This window comes from Portunus trituberculatus, chromosome 18 (genome assembly GCF_017591435.1).
Source record: "Portunus trituberculatus isolate SZX2019 chromosome 18, ASM1759143v1, whole genome shotgun sequence".
NCBI lineage: Eukaryota > Metazoa > Arthropoda > Malacostraca > Decapoda > Portunidae > Portunus > Portunus trituberculatus.
The window spans coordinates 12,402,243-12,409,801 of NC_059272.1; the positions used below are offsets into that span (position 1 = coordinate 12,402,243).

The window sequence follows — 7,559 nt, forward strand, 5'->3', positions numbered from 1 at the left end:
GAACCTACGCGTGGATATCTGCCCGTGTGTGTGTGTGTGTGTGTGTGTGTGTGTGTGTGTGTGTGTGTGTGTGTTATAATTGCACAATACATACAAAATGCACTCATACATGCATTGTTGTTGTTGTTGTTATCATTGTTGAAAGGCGTCGCTTCCACTTCAGATAGTAACTCTAACTTGGCCATTGCCGCTTGAGATCTAGTGAAACACTGCTGGGCGCCAACAAACGCTTTCTGTGTGACTGTCACTCACTGCTTGTGCACTGGACGAGTGGAAGACAAGAGCTTGTCACCAGTCACCAGTCACCAGTGCTTCCCAAACGTGGAAGGTGCTCCCTTAATGAAATGATCGTGAGGTGAATAGTGAATACAGCGAGGACGTGAAATTGTCTGGTCAAAAACACAGTTGTTTAAAAGTACATCATGAAATTGTGTGAGGAATAATTAGATGTGTGTCTGTGTTCATTAACACTGGTGGCAGGACCCAGGTGGCAGGTGGCAGACGGCAGGTGGCATCCCGGCCTCGCTGAAACAAACTGTTCAAACTATCACTTCCTCATTTCAGTATTATGAACATTGGTAATATTATTTACGCGTCATTCGTGTAGGCCTACATGCTTCATAATTAGTACAGGAAAATGTTGATACGTTGGATTGGCTGGTTAAAGGATTATGTGTCTTGACATTTCAGTAATGTGACAACTGGAAATATTATGTACAGTAGCTACGTGCCATGTCCTCACAATGATGATGATAATAATGATAATGATAATAATAATAATGTGCATAATGCTATAATGTTAACGATAATAATAATAACTATAAAAATAATAATAATAATAATAATAATAATAATAATAATAATAATAATAATAATAATAATAATAATAATAATAATAATAATAATAATAATAATAATAATAATAATAATAATAATAATAATAATAATAATAATAATAATAATAATAATAATAATAATAATAATAATAATAATAATAATAATAATAATAATAATAATAATAATAATAATAATAATAATAATGATAATAATAATAATATCAATAATAACAATAGCAGTAGTGATAATCATGTTAATAATGATAATGTCATAATGATAAACGATAATAATAACAATAACAATAACTATGATAATAATAATAACAATAATAATAATGATAATGATAATAATGATAATAACAATGCTTATATAGAACGATGCTCACCGGGACTAGTTAATTAGTTATTAAGTATCTTTATTGCTAACAAGCGAGGGGGGAGGAGGGGAAGGAGGAGGTGAAGCGGAAAGCAACGAGGCACAAGAGAACGATTTCCTGTAGACGCTGTGCAGATAAGACGTGTGTGCGCCAAGAAGTGTGTAAGTCCAGTGTCCTGTCACCAGTTTGGTCATAGTTTGTGTGTTGGTCTGGTGTTGCTTGTGGCGTTGTTGTTATAAGCCGGGAAGGTATGTTAGACACGGTATAGAGGTGGTGACGTTGGTGTGTGTGTGTGTGTGTGTGTGTGTGTGTGTGTGTGTGTGCGTGCGTGCGCGTGTAGTGAAGGACCTATACCTGTTTCTCATGAACAGGAGTATTTTAAAGTTCCGTGCTGTTTGAGGATAGGAAGTGTTGCCTGACATTTCGTGGAACTATTTGTTTATAGTGTATTTAAGATCAGTTTGCGGTTTCGTAACGGTTAATCAGTATTGGAAGTTAATTCAGTATTTAAGTAACGCGTTGTTGTATTAAAGGAAAGCGCCTCGTAACATCTTAGTTGAACTCGCAACTCCTTGGTGAAGCCGTGTCACGACAGGGGGGTGTTTATTGTTAGCTTGGCTGCAGGGTGGTTCGAGTGGCTCATACCGTGTCATTAGTGTATCTCGACCTCTCCTCACCGAGCGGTGGCGCAGATATAGGCAAAGCTCCACGAACCTTTATAGTTGTCGGATTATTTCGTTGGTTTCCAATATTTTCCTCTTGTCTCATGGTGTAAGATTTGGTTTGTACATAAATGTCCGTAGTTTACCATATAGTACGGTGTGTGGTATTTGATCCAAACGGTAGATAATGCTACCTGAAGCGTTTTAGACTTTACACTTTGATTCGTTATCAGTTTCGAACGCGTGACTTGTGTATCGCCGCCACGTAACAGCTTCATTCCTACTCGAGGTGGAGTGAGCCTGAATATCAGTGAGATTTGCAGTCTGCGATTACTAAGCTACCTTTACATTCAGAGCTTACCCAGGCCGTAATCCGTCCTTTCACCAGGTATGTTACATTAGTGTTATTGTAAGATTGTGATAGTAAGAATATGGCAAAAAACCGGCTCGCATATGGATTTTCACCAGAGGAAAGTGTAGGGAGGAAACGCCTAGTGCCGAACAGGTGGTTTGAGGTGAATTTGATCCTCGGGTAAATAGAGGTGGTTGGGAGTCCGTGCACCAGGTTGGGTAACACCAGGTAGGGTTTTGGGTTAGTGGGATATCCATGAGTGTCACGATCTGGTGCAGTAAGTGCAGGAACAATAAAGTATTAAGTTTCGGCGTGTTGTGGTGCAAATGTTTAGTCCTTTTAGTAATATACGCAGTTGCATTTAATTTAGTCTCGGGTCATTCGATTATTATACTGTTCCATTTATCCGTGTGTCAGAAAGCTTTAGATTTGTCATGAAGAATGACCTTAACACAGCAGGTGAAGGATATTTCTTTAAGGCTGATTTATAACTGATAACTTTGTTGCAGCAGTGTATACAACAACGAAGTCATACCGGCCGCCCCCTAAACATGGGACAAACAAGTCTCGGGGCTTCGTGCAAGAGATGGAACACGTCTCGGCGCATGTCTGGCACCGACGTCCCTACATCTGCGCACTTCCAACTTGGTAGAATCACATCGGTTCCACCCGAGGAACTCCTTAGCCACACCGGTTGTCTAGAGATCTGTACGCGCCCAAGCGTCTGAGAAGCCTCGGTATCCTCATCCGTGTCCATGTGATAGCAGTCCATCTCCAGGTCGTCCGTCCTCTTCAGAAGAGGACGCACGCCGCGGAGGCGTGTGGTCCGGCACAGGCCGTTTTAACTCCTTCATTGGAGGCGTAAGTTACCATGAATAGGTGTTAAAGGTAATGTAACGAGGGTGATGGAAGCAAAACTTGTAAGGTTTGTAATCGTCACAGAATAAGGAATGCGGGGATTTAAAGAAAGTGAGGTTGAGATAATTATTACAAATTAGTGTTCCATGTGTGTTCGGTGGTGGATAAATGGCAGGCACTAAACATTTAACAGGGCACATCACACCACACCACCCCACACTTGTCCTACAGTTGAGGACAAGGTTGTTCATGATTAGTGTAAAAGCATAATTACATTTTACAGGTCCTGCCACTACTTAAGGGAGAACCAAACCATCGGCATCGTGTCGTAACCTGCGGCAGGAAACTGGCTCCTCTATCACTGGAGGACTCAGATTCTCGCTGCATCTTCCACGGAGGAACTGGACCCTGCCTGGCACCAGCTCTAACCTGACAACGTGGTGCTGGAGGGAAGAACGACTACCTCGCATTATCCAAACCAGCGTGTCGTAACAACCTGCGGCAGGAAACTGGCTCCTCTATCACTGGAGGACTCAGGTTCTCGCTGCATCTTCCACGGAGGAACTGGACCCTGCCTGGCACCAGCTCTAACCTAACAACGTGGTGCTGGAGGGAACAACTACCTCGCTTTATCTAACCTAACCAATACATGTTGCCATCACTCTTGTAATAGTATCACTTCTATCTGATGTGTATGTATCCACCACAAGTGTAATACTATTCCTTACTTTATCTAATCAAACCAATACATGTTGCTAATCACTCTTGTAATATTATTATCCCTTCTATCTGATGTGATGTGAATGTACCCACACAAGTGTAATGCTATTCCTTGCATGTTCTGTGATGTACCCACATAGCTGGTGTTGCTACTAATAATAAATCATGATTTGAACTGATGTACACACTTTTCTTGATCATTCTTTTTTTAGTACTTATGAACACACCTAATCCAACCCTGGAGCCTTACCTAACCTCGTATTGAAGTTTTACCTGACCAATTTAGCCCCACAAAAGCTTTTCAAGTGAGAGCTGTGAGATCATTGTAGAAATTAAAGAAAAATCTATGTACATATTAAAAAAAAAAAAAAAAACCTGTAGATCTCAGTTGACCCAAATTCCATTACAATATAAATAGCAGTTCCATTACAATGGTAGTAAAAAATGTTTGCTTGAAAAGCTAGCCCTAAAAAGATAGTGAAAACTCTAAAAACTGCCCAAAAAATTCCTAAAAATGCAAGAATGGCCAGAAAAATTCCTAAAAACTGGCCAAAAATGCCCCAAAAACTGAAAATCCCTAAAACCTGCCCCAAAATGCCCCAAAAAACTGTGCTAAGTCATAAATACTCCGAAGAGTCTCCGGAGAAAACGCACGTGTGTATTTGGGTTAAAAATACAATGAAGAGTCTCCCTTCCTAAACTTTTATTCAACAATCAACATTTTTGTGCACAGAAACCTGAAAACTCTACAAAAATTTTCAACTTAGAATAAATTTTTACAATCAACATGAGAATATTATATAATCAACACAAGAACATTTTTGTGCAAAGAAATGAAAACTCTCCAAAAATTTTCAACTTAGAAAAAAATTTTAGAAAAAATTTTTACAAGAAACATTTTTGTGGACAGAAAAAAATTTTACAAACACGAGAAACATTTTTGTGCACAGAAACCTGAAAACTCTACCAAAATTTTCAACTTAGAATAAATTTTACAATCAACATGAGAATATTATATAATCAACACGAGAAACACAAGAATAAACTTTTACAATCAACATATTTCTATGCAAAATCTGTGAAAACTCTACAAAAATTTTCAACTTAGAAAAGGAATAGCAGAACTTTGACTTACAATAATTTATCCAACATTCAACTTAAGACATTTTTTTCAAGTACTTAACTTAGAAAAGGAATAGCAGAACTTTGACTTACAATAATTTATCCAACATTCAACTTTATCCAACATTCAACATTAGAAATTTTTTTCAAGTACTTCATTACTCTGGAAATATTTTCCACTTACACAATTATTTCAAAAGTATTAGAGAAACAAAACGTCGAAAGTTGCAATACAGACCAAGAGGCCTGCACATACATGCCAGCAGTCCATGTATGAACAGGTCTACCTCATTCCACCTATCTTTGCCATCCATATATTCCACCTATCTTTGCCATCCATATATATTTGTCTAATATAACAAGAAAATGAATATAAGAACATAATAGTATTTTGAGAGCATTTCATTACATAAGTCTTGTTAGTAGCTACTAGTTATAAAAATATCTTGAGACCATTTTTATTGGAAAGGTCTAAGAGAAACTATCAACTTTGTAAAATGGTTTCTAAAGCATTTCACAATGGCATTGCTCTCAAAACAGCATGGTGTCCCTTGTAACACTATATTGTCACCACAAATATAAAAACACAGACCATCCATCATACTGAGGCCGCATTCTACACAGTTGGCCTCAGGTCTCCCTGAATGCCTGACTGTCACCCCACTGTTGGTCTTTGGGCTCATCACTTGTCAACTTTATATATAAAGAAATAACTCCTTGACATGATTTTCTACAATTTAAATAATTTTGATATATTACTACTTTGGGAATAGTTAGACTGTATCCAAACAAAAGAAACATGACAAACAGGAGAAGATTACACATGACACATGCAGACCATGCAGGGCAAAGTTAGTTTGAATTTGGGGAAACTAGTTAGTCATCATTAAGAATATTTGTCATTAATCAATAATAAAAACTGTCAGGAATCATACTATGGTACATACAGCCAAGTTTCCCACCATGTTGACAAGAGTTTTAAGGCAGCAGTTGGGAGCACTACAAAAAGGTGAACCCTGTCTTGGCACTTGGCACAAGTCTAAAGGTTAGAGCCTGTCATAGAGGGACTTGTGTCTAAAATGCACTATTTTGTCTCAATGCGATCATGTCATTAGTTATGACAGTTTGTAGAATATGGCCCCTGAAATCCTGCACAGAACAGTGACAGCAAAGCTCTAGAAAGGTGACAAGCTTACTATCTAAACAGTCTTCTTATTCAAAAATGTATGTAGACCTAATTACACACATTTTTTCCCTACATGAAAGACAGTGACATCAAGGAATGACTGGCACACTTGCCACAAAGCTACACACACACACAACTTGCAGTGTTAACTGAAATTCCACCTACAGGAAGTGCAATGGACAATGGTTCATGTCTGTAAAATGTGGACTGTTAAGAATGATGCAACTAGATCATGCTAATAAAGAAAGCCCTTTAAACAAATCTTCATAATGCAAGATCTCTTATAAGTCAATTTTATACATTGCAAATTTCATAAACAATTACTCCTTGTAGCTAAATATACGCTGACATGTAATGAAGTGATTTGATGCACAATGTTAAGTCATGAAATCTGTCAATATGAATGATGACATAATCTTTCAGTCAAAACTGTGTGAACTACTTTCCGCAAAAAAGAAAGTATGATGCTGTGAATGTTGATGCATCCTCCATCCTTGCCCCTCTCTGTCTTGCACTCTGCACACACATTTATGAAAACAGTGTGCAGTGTGCCGGTGGACCTCCAAAAGCCTGCAACAAAAAGAAAGGAGTCAACAAAAGTTAATGTTTAGCAATCATTTACCTTCATGTCATCTTATCAATCTGAAATTATTAAAACTGTTCACTTGTAATCACATTTATGGTACAGGAAGGTATATCAAAACCCAGCCAAGCAAAGTTACACTATTTGCAACAATGTCAAAATAACTACTACTTCACAACTTGTTTGCCTTACTTGGAGTGCAGCAAAGTGTGTGTGCCACTCCCTTCTTGAAACTCTGGAGCACCTTCATGTGTTCAATAAGGAGCTGGGCGGGGATACAAAGAGGGCTTCCTCAACGTCACTCCACCAATGCAGCACGTCCTGTCGGGGAAACACAAACCCTTACTGCACTCACCAACACCCAGGGAACACGTGCAACTCAGGCATTCATCCCTCCTTACACATACAAGCACCACCACTCACAAACACACACAAACTGCACTCACCAATGCCTAACAAATAAATACAAGTCAGCCACTCATCTTTCCTTCCTCCTCAAACAGAGATGCCTCCACAAAGAAATCAATAACACACAGATTGATCACACTCATCTTTCACAGACACAAAGTCTGTACATCTTGCATATTTCCTTCATTACAAAATTTCATGAACTATTTCACTGCACACACACACACACACACACACACACACAAACTATAGACCAGTGTCACTTACAAGTGTGGTAGCTAAGATGTGTGAGAGGGTGGTGAAGACTAGATGGACAGACTTCTTGGAGAAAAATGACATACTTTGTGAGTGTCAATTTGGTTTTAGGAAAGGGCGTTCATGCACGACAAACCTGATATGTTACTATTCGAGGGTGATAGATGTAATACAGGAAAGAGATGGTTGGGCTGATGGAA

The 7,559-nt window shown here is 38.5% G+C and overlaps 2 long non-coding RNA genes across 2 annotated transcripts; one reads left to right on the forward strand and one right to left on the reverse strand.

The window, feature by feature from the left end:
- Positions 1 to 1,323: 1,323 nt before the first annotated feature.
- Positions 1,324 to 3,847, forward strand: LOC123505689. The gene is made up of 3 exons (XR_006675236.1): positions 1,324 to 1,374; positions 2,740 to 3,088; positions 3,369 to 3,847. It is a non-coding gene; the product is annotated as an uncharacterized LOC123505689 (long non-coding RNA).
- Positions 3,848 to 4,897: 1,050 nt separating this feature from the next.
- Positions 4,898 to 7,341, reverse strand: LOC123505664. The gene is made up of 2 exons (XR_006675227.1): positions 6,889 to 7,341; positions 4,898 to 6,683 (listed from the first exon to the last, which is right to left on the reverse strand). It is a non-coding gene; the product is annotated as an uncharacterized LOC123505664 (long non-coding RNA).
- Positions 7,342 to 7,559: the final 218 nt, after the last annotated feature.